Here is a 17,195-nt window from a genome sequence, read left to right on the forward strand (position 1 = left end):
TAAAAGTGTGTGTGTGTGTATGTGAGGCAGGTGTGTGTGTGTGTATGTGTGCTCCTGCTGCTTCAGGCTCTGGGTTCTTTGTCCTGTAGCACTCAGCATGTCTGCCTCCTCAGGAGAGCCAGGGCTCTCTCTCGTCTGGCCACACAAAGGCACTGCCTTTCTTTGAGGTGTTAAAAACTTCCATTTATGCATTCCCTGGACAAAAAGCTCCCGGACCCATTTTCGAGGCCATTGGCAACACAGGCAGACATTGTGGCCACGCTTCTTTGGCACTCATTTCACAGATTCTAAAACCGGTATGTGGTGAACAGGATTTCAGCAGCTAAAATGCCCTGTGAGAGCATGGGCGATAAGAGAGCGAGAGAGAGAGAGAACGGCCGGCAGCCCCGTAAACTAGAAGATGAGACCAGGAGAATAAACACATTACCTGGGAAAGAGAGAGAGGGAAGCAGACTTGTTTCCATAACCCAACTCAATAGTAGGGACGGATAAATAGGGGGAGAAAAAAAGTGCTTTGTGTCATGGCTAGGGAATAAACTCCATCGACTGACGCCAAATCGATGATAAAAAAGACAAGGACCTGCTCTCTCACTTTTGCTGCAATTGCATTCTAATCATATACGGAAGTGTGTGTAGTGAGAGTATATTTTACCAGCTGGGACTTGAATTCCTCTCGGGGTGGATTTGAGGCCCGTGGACGCCGGTCAACCCTTTCTTCCCCTAATACGGACTTTCGTTGTTGTTATTTCACAGCAGAGTAAATCACATGAAATGTATCTCCACTGTCGGACATGAAAGTCTGGCTTGGTCGCGGTGCTGTCTGCAAGTCCAAGGAGAGGAGATGTTTGATTTAAAAACAGCACAACCTCCCCCATCCACGATGGGAGTCGTGAAATGTGCTTTATAAACACCCTCGGCTGTAAGCAGGGCCTCTTAAGTTAAGCATGTGGACATTCAAAGAGGGAGATCAATGAAAAGGAGTCTCTTATTTTATTCCTGTGAAAGAACGTTGGTTTCTTTGGATCCACTGCTTTCTGTGAATCCCACTTATCGGTTCATTATTGCTCATCTGTGGACCTGAGACAATCCAGATTGAAGAATTGGCAGTGTGTGTCAGTTTGAATTTGAACTGAACTGGCCACATGCCACAGGAAGTTGAATTGGGACTTGAATTGAAATCAAGAGCAATGGCAATACTGAATCACAATTTAAAGGAATTCAACACAGCTAATGCATTCTGCAAAGTTAATTTAATATTATGGTAACACTTTAGAATTGAGAACGCATATTCATTATTAACTAAGAGTTTTCCCTCAATAAACTCATAATTTGCTGCTTATTAATACTAGTTAGTAAGGGGGGTGTTAAGTTTAGGTATTGGGTCGGGTTAAGGGATGTAGAACATGGTCATACATAATCAGTGTTGGGCAAGTTACTCTACAGGGCAAGTTAAATGTAATCAAATTACTGATTACTGATTACTCCTTTTAAAAGTAATCATGTTACTGTTCTGATTACTCTATTTCAAAAGTAATTAGTAATTAGTTACATTACTAGTTACGTTACTCTTTTCTCCATGAAATGTATGAAATCCCAGTATACACGCTCCCGATAAATATTTGTTATTAAAATATCAACATTCAGAGAACACTGTTATTTTTAACTAAAGCAAGCGGCTGCTGTGTGCATGGTTTGACATGGCAGAATGCCAGCAAAGAGCGCTGCATTTATAATCTCTAAAAGACATCTCAGTTCATCGCAATCTCACAAATCTCTGTTATAACACTATAAATATATGCATAATGAATCTTTCGTAATGTCTACAATTCGTGTGTTATAATGAGAGGATTCGTGAGCACGCAAATTTCAGCACTGCATTGCTCAACGCAGTGAACACGTGTTATAGCCTAAATAGAAACTCTGTATACGCTTGCATCTGTTAATCGTTTATATTTTATATTAGTTCATGTTGCTTTTGTGCAATAGATGAATAACTATTTATTTGTTTTAAATATTTTATGTTTAGATATTTCTATTTTGTGGGAGTCCCATGAATAATTTTATTCTCCTGCATCCCGCACACACACGAGTGTCTACCCGCCCGCACCAGCACTCGCCCATCTTGTCCAGCGCCGCACTCTGTTGTTAAATTACTCTGTTACTAAAAAAAGTAATCAAATTACAGTAACATGTTACTAAGTAATGCGTTACTGCCCAACACTGTTACATAATAAGGCATTAATATGTGCCTATAAATACTAATAAACAGCCAATATGCTATTAATATGCATGCTAGTAAGCAACTAGTTAATAGTGAGAATTGGACCTTAAAATAAAGTGATACCAATATAATTAATAATATTAAGTATTGTTAAACAGAATTTCTATAGGTGCTATTTCATATTTATCTACGGTATCTATCTTCTTATCTATTCTTCTCTCTAAAAACCTTTAAAAAAAATTTTTTAATGTAATTTTTAACTTTTGTCAAGTTAAAAATTACAGTTACATGAATTTCAGTTCCTTTTTTAATTTTACTACTGTACTTTATTTAAATTTAAAATGCAATTCTGCATCCTGTTTGCCCCGTCAGCTCAAATTTAATTCAAATTCAGGAATTGAATTGGAATTGAAAGGATACTCTCAATTCACAGCCCTTACATCTGTACTTAATATCTGGTTCCGTGCTTTTACACCTGCAGATCTGTCAGCTGTGTGCGCGCACTACTTGATTTTTGTCAGGAGGAATATTGGATCTGACAAAAACACCACTTTACCTCTTTTGCTCTTCCGCCCACTGCTGGGTGTGAGTGGCCCATCTATCGGCTCTGTTCTGCCTTATTTTCACCCACCCCCACCTCTTCTCCCATCAGTGGTCCTGCTGTTAGTACAGAGATAACCTGTCCTCCACCAGGTTAGAGACCGTCCTGCTGATGGGGGATATTGCCTCTTTTGTCCCAATAACTACTTCCCCTAAATCCCCTCTTAACATGTTCTGGACTGGGGGAAATAGGACATTTAAAGTGATTTTATTTTTTGCAGGTTGCTGGATCAGAAGAAAGCTAAGGCAAAGTTGATGCAAATGAAAATGTTCCCTCCTTAGGAGAGTGCAGCATGTCCACGCTCAGAAAGATGAAGGATTTCGTCTATATTTGACCCATGTGAACCACTTTGCCTTAGAGTTCAGCCTCTTAAAGGTCTCTTATCGGTGCACATTTACAGCGTATTATGTAAAGCACGCTACTGTACTTCTCCCACTTTTGCAAATATATTTAAAACAAGCTGCCTGCATCTGCTGTGCAAGAGCAAGGCTGCTAATCTGAGGTTAGTCACTGATTCCCAACCCTTGTCATATAACGGTCAAAGACACAGCGCTGTTATGCAGAGGATTGATTAAATCAGCCGAACCTACTGTAGATGAACATAGCATGGAATTTGAAGGCTCATTGGATTTGTGAAAGGACTTTTCTTTTGATTCCGAATTCTTCTTCTTGTATAAAATGTAAAGAACGTACAGTATATCACTGGCTAAGGCAAAGGTAACATTCCCACTCTTGTTTTATTAACTTGTGAATGATCGAACGAAGGAGAATGGAGGGGTTTTGGAGCATCCGTTACTCTTACGTCATGTTATGCGTGTGTATCCATTGGCTCGTGCTCTTGGAGTCAGTTTGTGCAAGTGTGTTTGTTGGAGGGTCTAGCTGGAGTCACTGTCATGGTCGATGGATTGGCCTCACCAACACGAGCTTTAAGCACCCCACTTAACCTCTCTGAAATATTCAGCACTGTTTTCATTTAAACAGCTCAATTCTTTATCCGATGCAGTGACTAAAGGTTGTTTCGCAGGAAAACCTATCATTAATTTTTGGGTGCCCCCTAGTCTGTCCTCATGGGGTTTAATGGACTTTAGCTTTTCGTCTAGTGATTTGCCAAGGCGCTCGACTACTCGAACAGTTCTTCCTTTCTTCATCTCTCTTTATTTCAGCTCCCATTTGTACAACCACAGCTACTTCATCACTGCAGTCATTGTCAAGAAGAGAGAAAAAAAAACAGAGCTCAACATGTGAGAAAGCCGTAGTGGTAATTGCGGACACAATGAATCAGTAATAAAACTGTTGGGTGACTAATAAAAACAGGCTGGTGCTGATTGGAACTCTTTTTAATGAATTCATGATCACCCATTTAGAAACGGCAGTGAAGTCCTGTTTAATCCAACTCTGCTTAACACTACAGTGGACTGCCACAGTCTTTATATATATTGCAGATTTTACTATTGCATTGCAATATCATTATCATCTTATTCTCAATCACAAGGATTTTCCCATCCAAACAAATGATTAGCTTAAATAAAGCATGAATATAAAATTGCACCATTTTCTTTTTCACAAGCTTGTTACTTTCATCGTTTAGCATCAAATTATAATTTCAAATTTCTTTTTATTTTTTGCCCTCTGCAATTAAAACATCCCTGTATTTATTAAAGCGTAACAGGTATTAGTCCGATGTTGTATGGCTCACAAAGAGAAAAGCGTTTATAGAATTACCACCGCTGTTAAGGGTTTGTGTGTTTGTGAGGCACGAAAGAGAGCTGGCACTAACTCCGTGAGAGATGTATGTGAGCGTGTACACACAAATACACACTGTGTGTGTGTGCAGTGTGAACTAGGAGGCAGTCAGGCCTGTGGCATGGTCCTTTGAGAACGTGGAATAGACTATCAGCTCAGAGGTGCTATTAAGATGACAACAGATTTCCATTCACACGAGGGTCAGACCTCCTGCCTCTTTTCTCCCATTGTCACCTTCAGCCTCAAGGTTGCCACATTCAGATCCATTGGAGACCAAAGATCTCTCAGTTTATTCTATTAACCCACCCTCCCACACAGCCATTTGCTTGGTCTATGCGTTTGACTTAGATATTCGACGCTTGCACGGGAGGGCAGATTTCTGTGCTAGCAGAGACGGCGCAAATTGCAGCCGGATCAATTAGCTGTGACCTCAAACCCCTGTGTCCTTGTTTAATTGGTGATGCAGAGGCAGGCTAATTGTATAAATCATCTGGTAATGAGATTCCTGCTTGTTGTGAAAAACAGAATAATGTAGAGAAATGAACATCTGTGAGGTTTATGCAGGACTCTTTCTCTCTCTCTTTCCTCATCTACGTCTTCCGTCACATGCAGGGGAGGTGTGATGCTAAACATAATGGTGAAATTGGGTGTTGTTGGTGGTTTTGGTGCACCGTCTGTTTGTTTGTGTTTCCTTGGTGGTGCCGCCGTTGCTGGAGGACCTCAGAAGACCTGCTAGAACTAGCAGTGCGTGTAACTAAATAAATCATTAGTGCTCTGCAGAGAGAGGAATTAGAGAAAACAAGTGCTTTGTATGAAAGCCATTTATTAGTTGAATCAAACAGTGCAGGGACAGATTAATGAGGTATTAGAGAAGTGGACTCTAAACATTGTCTAGGATTGAGTCCCTCAGGGAGAGAGCAGAGTAACTTGAGGTTGTTCGGCGCTACGACTGTTTAACTTCATCTGCTGGGACTCTGACCGCCTGCCAACAACCTCACTTCGCTTCACTCCTCTGACATCCTCTCTCACCATTTTCTGTTCTTCTGCCTAGTTTTTACTCTTTTTTTAAATAAATGAATGATTTTATTCTGCAAGGATGCATTACATTGATTTAAAAGTGACAGTAAATAATTTTACATTAAAAGGAAGCCAATTCTGAGTTTTGCCGAACACTGATATGTACGCATATTTAAAGAAGCCATGTAGACTTAAACGCATTTATTTTTGTTCTATTGTAGGTCATTTTCATGAATTCAAAATCAACTCACCAGTGATCTTTGGGAGCTGGGGATAAAGTCTTTCTGTTTATGTAAGTACAAACTGTATATTTTGGTTTATACATCTTGTCCAACATCACTTTTGTATCACTGCTCCATTAACACCGTTTTTCCCCCCCATGATTGCTGCTGTCTTACCCCTTTATGTCTGTTTGCTATGATTTTTAACTCATGAAACCACTGTACATGCTTCATCAACACAGGAAAGGGTGGCCTTACACAAATGATTACAATGATGAGTGTGTTGTTTTGTTCTGCGTCACTTTCCTAGAACTAAAATTGCTTGAAAAAGATATAAAATGCCACATATTAATGATTTTATGTAGATTATAGTCTTTTTATTACTTTTAAAAGGCATAAAGTAGTCATTTGAAAACTGATTTGCTTGTTAGCACCTAACTCTACATTCCCCCCAAACACACGCTTCCATCGGTGCGTATAGAGTGAATCTATTCTCTATGCTAATACCAACTATGTTATTGGTACTTTCAGGCTGCCAGTTGCCCTCAATAAGAGCATTCACAGCAATGAAGAAAGAGCCTCTTTTAAAGAAACACAGACAGGGTCTTAGTAAACAGTCAATATACGGCTGCAGTTTTCTGCCACAATATGTCTTAAATGGGAGTTTTCTCTTTCCAGCATAGTAATAAAGATCATATCTGGCAAAGTGTTGCTCCTGGTAATGTTGAGCAAACAAGCTTCCTGAAAGTTAAGTTCATATTAATCTTTTTTCAAATGTCATTTCGATATGAGTTGCAGGACAGAGTTATATTAGTGTGCAGAAAGCCCCACTGTTGGCCCTGCATAATTAGGCCACTGAGAATGGCATATTCCAGCTCAAAGTTCAGGGCCGCACGCTAATGCAGCAGCTTTATCCCCATGATTTCAAGTCAAACAGTGTCTTCGGCTCAGATCAATACGCTCTATTACACCGGGCCAGGCACTTTTTATTTTAGCTGCGGTTGTAGTGTGTGTCGCCGGCGTGTTAAGTCGGCTCTGAATGGCTGTCAGAGGAAAGAGAGGCAGATCGGTGAGGTCAGCTGAATGGAGAAATAACAAAGGGGCCGTGAGTGATCACAGCTTTTGTCTGCCCAGCTTCTAACTCTGGAGGGAAGAGTCATAAATGGAGGCTTGAAATATTATTGGAAAATTGAGCTGGGAACAATTATGATACCACTCTCGATGACTCTCAGATTAACCCCTGCTTGACAGGCATGATGTTGTCTTGGTGTCTGTGATGTTTAAAACGTCAATTTCCGCTGTGGTTTTTGTCTTGCCATTCAGGATAAAGATGCATGATCTGTGTCGTACAGCCATCACTACAGAACAGCTGCGGCCTGTATCATTCCAGGTCTTGTGAACACAGATATTAACATTGATATGTCACAGGGTCAGGTCTCTATTTAGGGAATGAAACGCTGATTGTTAGGCTGAATGAAGGTGAAAGGACCACTTGAGTTAGAACAGTAAACATCAGGCCTATACGCTGGCATCGCTCCAGCACTGAGGGTAACAGTGTAAGCCTTGTACTGTACATCAGGTTGGCGTCGTGTCAGCATTTAGACCGGTGCGAGTGTGTGTATGTGGGTGGGTGAGAGTGAACACTTACGGCAGAGCCAGCATTTTATTTTTCCGTATAGAAAACTTTATTGAGAATTTGTTTTGTAGTAATTTAAAGCATAGCCATTTAAGGTTAGGCAGGACCAAAATCTTATATATAATAAATAAATAAACAGTAAGTAGTTTTAAGCAACTTAAACTATAAACTGACGATCTGAAAGGAAATTCAAAACATATTTCAGTCATTTTAATGCAAAATACTTTTGCATTTAAGTGCAACTGGCGTGAAGGCCAAGATTTCAGCGAGAGATACATTATTTTAAAGCTGTCAACATGTGTAAAAAATTTGTATTTGTCCAGTGTTTTTTTTTTTTTCCATTTCACAGTTTTCACGCTGTTTAAGCATGAGGGAGAGAAGAAATCAACCCATCCAACGTTCTTTCTCTAATGCTCTGATGCTTACCAGACCTATGAGACCTAACACACCTATTAATCTAAATTTCTTTGCAACTTTAATCTGCATGTTTAATTAATCACAAAATGAGGCAGTAAGTAATTTGGGCGAACGTGCGGCTCGCATGCGCCCGGCGTTTAATCACTCCTGCGCAAAGTCATTTGAAAACACCTGAGGAAGAGGCGATGGCATCTGTTTGAACAGGCAGAATACACTCTTTGTCAGAGTGTGCCATTCATCTAATAAAGCTGCCGGAGCCTTCCTTCATTTTGCATTTGCCGTGTCTCGCTGTTGATGTCTCTGTGGGGCCGGTGTCTCCAGGAATGATTTTCTGTTAAAAAAATTAAATAAACAGCTCTCCTGGACCCCTAATGAAAATGAATAACCTTTGGGTGGTTATTTTCCCATCTATTAACAGTCTCTCTCCAGCTACAGTTCTTCACTGACCCTCTTCTTGATTGTTGTCAGAGAGGTTGTTCAATAGGGTTTGGCATTTTAATCTCATCAGCCCCATCGGGGGAAAAAATATTCGTTCTCTTCTTTCCGCCCGATAGAACATAAAATGTAATCAGTGTGAATTTAGAATAAGATTTAATTGTTGGAAATTGAATTATTCTCATGAAAGGAAGTCCTAAGGTCTTCAGACATCTGCGATGGTTGAGGTCCTCGCTGAAGTATTTAGGGCACGGTATCCATTCGTTTTCTTATTAGTTCTCATGAGGTGATGCTAAAAGCATCATATTCTGGCTCGGTGCTTATATTTCTGCACGCATAAAGGTGTGGCCTCTCAATCCACAGGGTCGTAAGGGATAGGTCTTTCACATTAAATAAACTCTGTTTATTTGTGCTACATTCAGCTGGTGTAGTCTAGCAGACCAGTCTGACTTCATCTGAGAACCATTGATCATCTGGAGCATGAGATTTTCAGTGGTCTTCAATCACCCCGCTGTGACCTAACATCCCAGCAACACGCTGTCATGACTGGGGCAGTGGCCTCTGCCAAGGTTTATTCAATATATCGTCCTTTTGATGGCTGGATGTGCTTTATCTAATTTTCAGAAGAATTATACATAATATAAACTTGGCAGTCTTCCCTGGTCTTAAGGTAAAGACAGTAACCAAGGTAAAAAGGCATTCTCTTATTAGCTATGTATGGCCATAGTCTTACCGAGGAACATGTCATTAATCTCCTGGCTTCCACAGCTGGGCAGAGTAATGCATAACTAAAAGTCCTGTAAAATGAATTAATGATTCCAACCATGAACTTTTCTCCCAAAATGCCATGAATCCTCCAGAGCTGATAATGTGCCCTGACCCTGGGGTGTGAAATCCTTGTTATGTTGAGAGTTGCCAGTTAATTGATTTGCAAATTATTTAAAGTTTGTGGGGCCCTGGGGAGCGCTTGGCTCTAATGATGCCCATTCCCAGAGAGTTTCCTTCTCTCTGTATTCCACTGCCTCAGCGCGATTGTAATAAGCTAATACACCTTATCAAAGATTTACAGTGCATTTTCCCCAGTAGGAAAGGTGGAAATGTAGAAGTCATAAAGCACTTAACGAGAGGGAAACTTTGACAATAATTAATCATTTAGCACAAAAACTATAAGTGTGGTTAATAATGAATTTTTGGCATACATGACAACATTTATATAAATAAATATAAATTATAAAAATAAATATAATAAATTTATAAATGTCCTATTTAAAGAAATATATGATTTATTTTTAACTGTTGTTGTACATATGCATACAAATATTTAATAATAATTATAAAAAATAATTAACTAAATTAACTTTTTTTTTTTTCACAGAAATTCCTTATAACCTTGATTATGATAAAGGTAATAAACACAAAACTATGCATTATGTCTTTTTTTTAGTTGCATTTGTAAACTATCCACACTCTTTTTTTTTTTACACATTTTCTGCTAATTATATTGAATATATAAAGGCATCTTGCTATTTTGTATTTGCCAGCCACCTGCATGAAGCATATCTGAAAAGACGGCTTGTTCTGATGTTTTGGACTCACAGCAACTTCTCCAACTTTATTAGAGACCGTCCGCATATCATTGTTGGGTTTATCTCATTGACGTATCTTGACGTATTTTTTGGTTGGGGATCCACAAAGCACGAATATGTCTCCCTGTAATAAGGGGAATATTTTTAGATGAGAATAGTTGAGTGACTTGTTAAAGAAATCAGTTTATTTTAGCCCATGTAGATTGGAAAGGCAGACACTGCTGAGGTCATCCGTACACATAAAACATGCCCATGAATCTGAGGCTATCTGATTACCACTTGACTCGTAGGAATATAATTAGCACTTCTGCTTCTCTGCTTCATATAATGGGGTAGAGTCTCCCACATGCTTTCATTCACAAGTGCAATGCCCACCCAAACGCTTAGTGAGACAGAGAGATGAAAATATGATTCACCTTGAGTTACTCCTGTCGTTATTTTTGAGTTTCATTATTTAATTTGTGCTACGTCTTTCGCTAAACAACATAGCAGCCTTTATAGAATTTCACATCTCACATGCAACGAATGAACGGCGCACTTGAAAGTAGTTTAACATTGTTACATTTTAACTTGTTTAACTTTGTTCCGTCTCCTTCAACTAGCCCAAACATCAAATGAAGCGTAAAGCAGCGAGGAAAAAAAACCTGTGAAACGAGGAACCGCTTCCTAGGCTTAATTGATTTGTTGTGCAGATGTAAGTTAGGAGAGACCTCACCTTTTGCAGGCCTTGTAAGTTTGTAAGCACATGGTAATGTGTCCATTAGGGGAGGCAGATGCTCAGCCGGTTGAGTTGTAGAGGAAAGGTGCACGGCGTCTAACCCACTAAGTGGCTGTTTCTCTTTGCTAATATAAAAGAGACCCTGAGCCCTCATTAGCAAGCGCTGTCATTCAGACACAGAGTGTCGGCCTGATTTAAATAAAATGAAATGAAGATAGTTCTTTCTGGTCCCCTGGCTTCACTCATTGCCATAAACATATGCTCTGTGCCCCGCTTCTTTCCATCTTATTTATGACTTTAATTTGTTGTGTGGGCTGCGCTGGAAATCAAATTTAATACAATCCTCCCAGGGACCCTGTCATATAATAACATGGTAATTTCTGTGTATCCTTTTGAAAAATGAGGAAATTAATTCTTCCTGACATGTTCTAATTATTCTAGTGTGAACAGGCAAATCCAGTTTCTCTCTCTCTCTCTCTCTCTCTCTCCCGGATAAGTGTCAGAGGTAGGCGCGCAGCCTCGACGGGCATCTAGGTGCTAATGCTGACCAGCAGTGCGTTTAATTTGAAACATGAGCAGACACCTTTCAACACACCTTCCTAATGTTGGGTTGCTTCTCACAAATTAATTCACTACTCCTCAGGGTGGATGAGCGAGGGGGCCTGAGACTAAAGGATGGGACACCGGTGCTGTTAGCAAGAGTGTATTTAATCGGTGGGCTGTGGTGCGGGGCGGAGGAAGCCCCTCTCTGTCACGTCTTCTTTTGTGGTGCCGTTTGGAGGTGTGTGCACACGTGTGACAGGAGGACACCCGTGAGACGTGTTTGGATCTGTGGACAGAGGGGTTTTTTTTCTCCCGTTCCCAGCACTGTCAAAACCTTTTCACACCTTTTCGTGGCTCAGATGAGAGCAGATGAAATACTAATTTAATTAGACTGTCACCAGTCACTTCAAAATATAGTGTTTTCGCTTTGCTATAGAATCTGTTTTGGTCTTTTTTGTCTAAGCTTGTTATGCTTCTTCTCTGTAGTGAATTTATGCATTTAGCAGATACTTTTATACAGGTGTACATAACAGTTTCCACTGGGAAATTAACTCACAATTTAGGTGTTGCTAGCACTAGATACACCAGCTGAGTTACAGAAAAGAGTTAATAAATATTGTTGTTTTTGAATGGAAGACATGCGTAGTTGTTCCAATAGGCAATAATCTCAGAATTTTACAGTATTTATATTAAAATGAAATTTTATTTTAAATATTTTTATTATTTTTATAAAATGTATTTATTATATGTATATGTCTCAATAAAATGCATTATATACAGTATACATTGTATACAGTATATATAATAATCTATATTGCTATTATTTGTCTAATAAATAAATAATAAAGTAAATAATATGATTCATTATTATTAATATTATTATTAATATATGTAATCATTTATTTATTTTGCCACAAAAACTCTCTCTCGCTCTCTCTCTCACACACACACACACACACACACACACACACACACACACACACACACACACACACACACACACACACATTCACACATTTTGTCATGTGTGGCCAAGGCTAGGTTGACACAAAAGGCTAAACTCCCTATTACATCCTCAATTAAACCTTCCCTATTGCACTGGGAGATCACATGACTCTGTGGGCCGTTATTATTGGCACATGTCATCATTTCATTTTACACCTTTTGCCAGAGCACAGGGATGTCACGGTAGCTTCTGATTAGTATTACTGTGTTACCAGTCCAGAAACAGTTTATTGAATGAGTAAAAACACAAAGTGTGTTTCACATCATGTTGTCCTCTAATACCTGTAAGCGAGCAGCATTCTGAGGAAAAATATCCCCCCTTTTCATTATTTTTTCATTACTTTTTCCCCCGATTCATTTAATTATGAATAGTTTCTGTTTGTCTATTTTTCCCGTCACAAGGCCTTAAACACTGAGTGAACCTTTGGGTCGGGTTAAGTCCACAAAGGCCTAATTGATTTGGTGTGTGTTCTGTTTGTGTGTGTGTTACAAAAGAAGACCTCCAAATGATGACGTCATGTGCGCTGAAGAATAGAAGAGCTTTATAGTCTGTGGGTGTGGTCGCGCTGAGTCTGCCTTGCTCTGATTCGCTGAGGAGGGGCGCCACGGCGTCGCATTAACACATCCCACACCCTCAGCATTTAATCAGTGCCAGCTTGACATGCTGAGAGGAAGTCGTGGTCATCTTCTTCATGGAATAAATGATTCATTTTGGGTACTTCATTCAATTTTGTAACCTCAAGACTTTAGCTGTTAATCTGGTTTGTGAGCTTTTCTTGTGAATGAAGATGTAGCAAGATGTTTTTTCCTGTCCTGAATGAATATGTCTGGCTCTCAGTTCCCCTCCTGCTGTCTGGAGAACATCTATAGATCAGTTCTGTGGTAGTATGTAGGATAAGTTTAGTCACGGCATTGCTGGGATCTCCATCTCTGTGCGCGAGCCCACCCACTCTCTATAGGACTACATTAATTCAGCCAGTCAATTTGACTGAAAGTTTGAAATGTGCACTGCGTTAGCGAGGGGGGCCGTACAGAAGCCGTGTTAATAGCGAGGGCTTGTTGTCCATATGGTACTGTTTTAATAGAGCACATTTGTTACAGATGGTGGGAGACTTCACTTGGGCAGAAGCGGTTCTTGGCAGGTCTCGGGCTCTTCGGAGAAAAAGGCGCATGGAGCGCAACTTTTAACGCTGATGTTGATCTTCGCTGTTTTTCATTCAACAATCCGTTGCCCTTGAAACATGTTCTGTTCTAAATTTAAGCCTCGCTTTACTCTGTTTATTTATTTCTTTTCGATATGCTGAGACAATACTGTGTGGCTCAGTCACGTTTTCCTCGGCTCGGCCTGTAAACCACAGCTAAATCCTCACACAGGGATCCTAGTTGTCTCAATTTCTGCACTGAGTTATTTTTTTCAACTGCAGGAGAAGGCTGAGGTAACACAGCAGCCAAAGGGTAAAAAACTGAGGGAGAGACAGAGAAATGAATCACTTGAATGCTACTGTTTCAGTGATAATGTCTCACTTTATATAAGACAGAACTAGGTATTACTGCACAGAGTGGTCTCCTAGTTCTATTTTGCTTTTATAATTATTATCCATTATTTAAAAGTATTTTTAAATTATAAAATAATTAATTTGAAATTAATAATAATAATAATAAATTGAATGCTATTAATAATTGTAATAATAATTTAGCTTTTTAATTTTTATTATAAATTTAATTTTGCTTAAAGAAATGAAGCCTCTTTTATAATCATTGTGGCATTATTTCATAACACATAAATACCAAAAAAGAGAGAAATTAGATTAATTAATTATTTAATAATGATGATGATAATAATAATAATTTTTTTTTCTTTTGTTTTTTGGGTACAATGAGACCTGAGCACATTTGTATGTGATTTAGCCATGAAGTGAATTAAAAGTGAATAGAATTGAAACTAAATAGAAAAGTCTTAAGTTTCTTTGACCATGTTGGCAAGTTATTCTGTATTGTGCCAGAGATCTCACTTGACATTTATAGAGTGTTATTCTAACTAGTCAATCTAGATACATATCGCATATTCCTCACTCTGTTTTATTTAGCATATTTTAAGCAGAATAAACAGACCTGACAATCAAACAACACTTAAATCTAATCTCTCTTCTCTCTTTGCTCAGAGACAGACGCTGTCAGCATGCGTGTGTTTTTGCTGTCTTCTAGCTACCCCCCTAACAAAAGCAAGAGTTGGAGAGAGAGAGAGAGAGAGAGTGTGAGAGGAGGGTGTGCGAGAGTGTCGTGTGTGTTTTAACACTCTCTCGGAATGGTGAGGAGACACGCTTGATTGCCTCTGTTGCGTTTTTACTGTTGTTTTCTCGCGTTGTCACTGCTGTGGCAGCACTTGGGTATTATGTGAGCAGAGCGCCCATGGCTGAAAACACTCCTTTCCCATCCCCCAAAAGCCCCCAGACACCTGACTGTGAGAAAAGTCTCGACGGTCTTACGGGTCCTCTGGCTTGCTAAGTGCTGGCCGGCCTGAAAGGCGCAGTGTCCTTGGGGTTCTCTGATCTCACTCTTTCCATTCTCTCAGTGGCTTTGTGTCTACCCGTCCACAGCAGCATAACTCGCCATCGAGAAAAAGAGAGAGAGAGAGGATGAAGGGAGGGGAGAACCATGGGCAAATTACACCCATGTCATTGAAAGCGAAAGCATTTAGGAGGCAGAAGAATGGATGTCTTTTGACTCTGATGTGTCTCTTATTTATGATGATGATGATGTGAGAGAGGGAGTGGGGTGTTAGAGCACGAGAGAAATCGCTAATTAGTTTCAGCACTTGATGAATTCCCGTTCTGCAGGATTGCATTTAAAAAAAAAACAGCTCTGGAAATGCATCATCTCTGGTTGTAGCTCCAGAAGGGACCAAAAGTAAAAGACCTGATACAGATTTGGAACTTATATTGTAGAGCTTCACTGGGTGCCATGTATATACACACACACACACACACACACACACACACACACAAACTACATATATCTATTTGAGGTAGATTGTATTATTTTATTAATTGCAATTCATTATATAAATAATATGCGACCCTGGACCACAAAACCAGTCATAAGTAGGGTTGGGTATCGTTTGGTTTTTTTTCGATACCGGTGCCAAATCGATACTTATTAAAAAAAATAAATAATAAAAATTCCCCCAAAAAATGATAGATTGGCGGGGTTCGTGGGCGGGGCTTCACCTAACAGTATACGTAGCAAGTTTTTTTTGTTTGTTTTGTTTGCTTATTTAGTTTTTATAATAAATAAAAAGAAAAAAAAAAAACAGCTCTGGAAATGCATCATCTCTGGTTGTAGCTCCAGAAGGGACCAAAAGTAAAAGACCTGATACAGATTTGGAACTTATATTGTAGAGCTTCACTGGGTGCCATGTATATACACACACACACACACACACACACACACACAAACTACATATATCTATTTGAGGTAGATTGTATTATTTTATTAATTGCAATTCATTATATAAATAATATGCGACCCTGGACCACAAAACCAGTCATAAGTAGTGTTGGGTATCGTTTGGTTTTTTTTCGATACCGGTGCCAAATCGATACTTATTAAAAAAAATAAATAATAAAAATTCCCCCAAAAAATGATAGATTGGCGGGGTTCGTGGGCGGGGCTTCACCTAACAGTATACGTAGCAAGTTTTTTTTTTTTGTTTTGTTTGCTTATTTAGTTTTTATAATAAATAAAAAGAAAACAAGTAGAAAGTATAGAAAATGAATAGGGAAAGCTAGTGTTAGAGGGTCATTTTTAAATAAAAATAAAACAATTCAATAGAACAGATAATGCTAGTGTTAGAATATCATTATTTATAATGAATAAAAAATAAGTGGAAAGAATAGAGAATGCTAGAGGCTCTTCTTTCTTTATAAATAAAACAAGTAGTTAGAATAGAAATAGAATAGAGAGTGCAAATGTTAGAGGGTCAAGTTTTTTAATAAAAAAAACAAGCAGATAAATTAGAAGTAGCATTAGAATAGAGAGTGCTTAGAGTTAGAGGGTCAAATGAAGATGAAAGAGATGTGTTTTCAGCCGCTACTTGAAAATATTAAGGACTCTTGGATTGAGCTGGGCAGGTCATTCCACCAGGATGGAACAGTTAATGTAGAAGTTCATGAAAGTTTTATCATAGGTAGAATGCAAAATGTTTCAATACAAGCATTTCAGTCAAATGTAATTTATGCAATATTTCAAACCTTTAACCCACTTTTGAAAATCAACCCATGGAAACAGTTTAAAAGTAGCCCAATTCGGTGGAAAAAACACGGACTTGGCAACCCTGCATCCAACAAGAGTTACGGGAGTCAGCTTTGACTGATCACAGGTCGAGAATAAGGAGAGATGACTGACAAGACCATGCTGGAGTATACGCTCAACAGATTCTGAGCTCATTGACAAATATCTGATCTTGTAAGATGTGCTCCCTTTACACAGAGTGCGTGTGATTGCGAAATCGAAAGTGAAAGTAAACAGCGCAAACGCTCATTCAAAAATATTTAAATACACCGCATCCCGAGAGTGGCTCCCTGATGCGCCAAAATTATATACAATATTAGAATGTTTAAAGAAGTGGACACGAAAATCGCGGGAGCGAACACATGTTGCGGGAGCAGGCAGAAATGGTCAGAGATTCAGTGAGAGCGGGATTAAGAAAACAGCCGAATCCCGGACCTTTTGGGCAATTAAGAAATCCCGGCCGGACGCATTTTTGTCAGTCCAAAAAGAGGACATGTCCGGGGAAAAGAGGACGTATGGTCACCCTAATTTATAATCTATTGCTAATCAATGTATTCTTTTTAAAATAGCATATGGAACATATTTTCTGCCAGATCACAAAAGGAAGCATTTGACTGGTGTTGTGGAGTAAAAAGGTTATAATGCTCTCTTTTGTTGGACAACAGGTTTAGAAATGTGAATACAAGGGAGGTTTAGCTTTAGGCATTTTAATTTAAGCATGTTTAGCTTTCCGCCTTGAGTTCATGTGCATTTTCTCAGTCG

The 17,195-nt window shown here is 39.2% G+C and overlaps 1 protein-coding gene across 4 annotated transcripts in view; it reads left to right on the plus strand.

Annotated features, from left to right (window-relative positions):
• The first annotated feature begins 5,803 nt into the window (after positions 1–5,803).
• Positions 5,804–17,195, plus strand: part of sox6 (SRY-box transcription factor 6) — a 136,811-nt gene continuing 125,419 nt past the window's right edge. For all 4 annotated transcript variants that reach the window (XM_016273127.1, XM_016273129.1, XM_016273130.1 and 1 more), the window contains exon 1: positions 5,804–5,874. The gene's annotated coding sequence lies outside the window, so the exon portion shown is untranslated. The remainder of the gene's footprint in view (positions 5,875–17,195) is intronic.

This window comes from Sinocyclocheilus grahami, unplaced genomic scaffold (assembly GCF_001515645.1).
Source record: "Sinocyclocheilus grahami isolate Dianchi unplaced genomic scaffold, SAMN03320097.WGS_v1.1 scaffold76.1, whole genome shotgun sequence".
Lineage (NCBI taxonomy): Eukaryota > Metazoa > Chordata > Actinopteri > Cypriniformes > Cyprinidae > Sinocyclocheilus > Sinocyclocheilus grahami.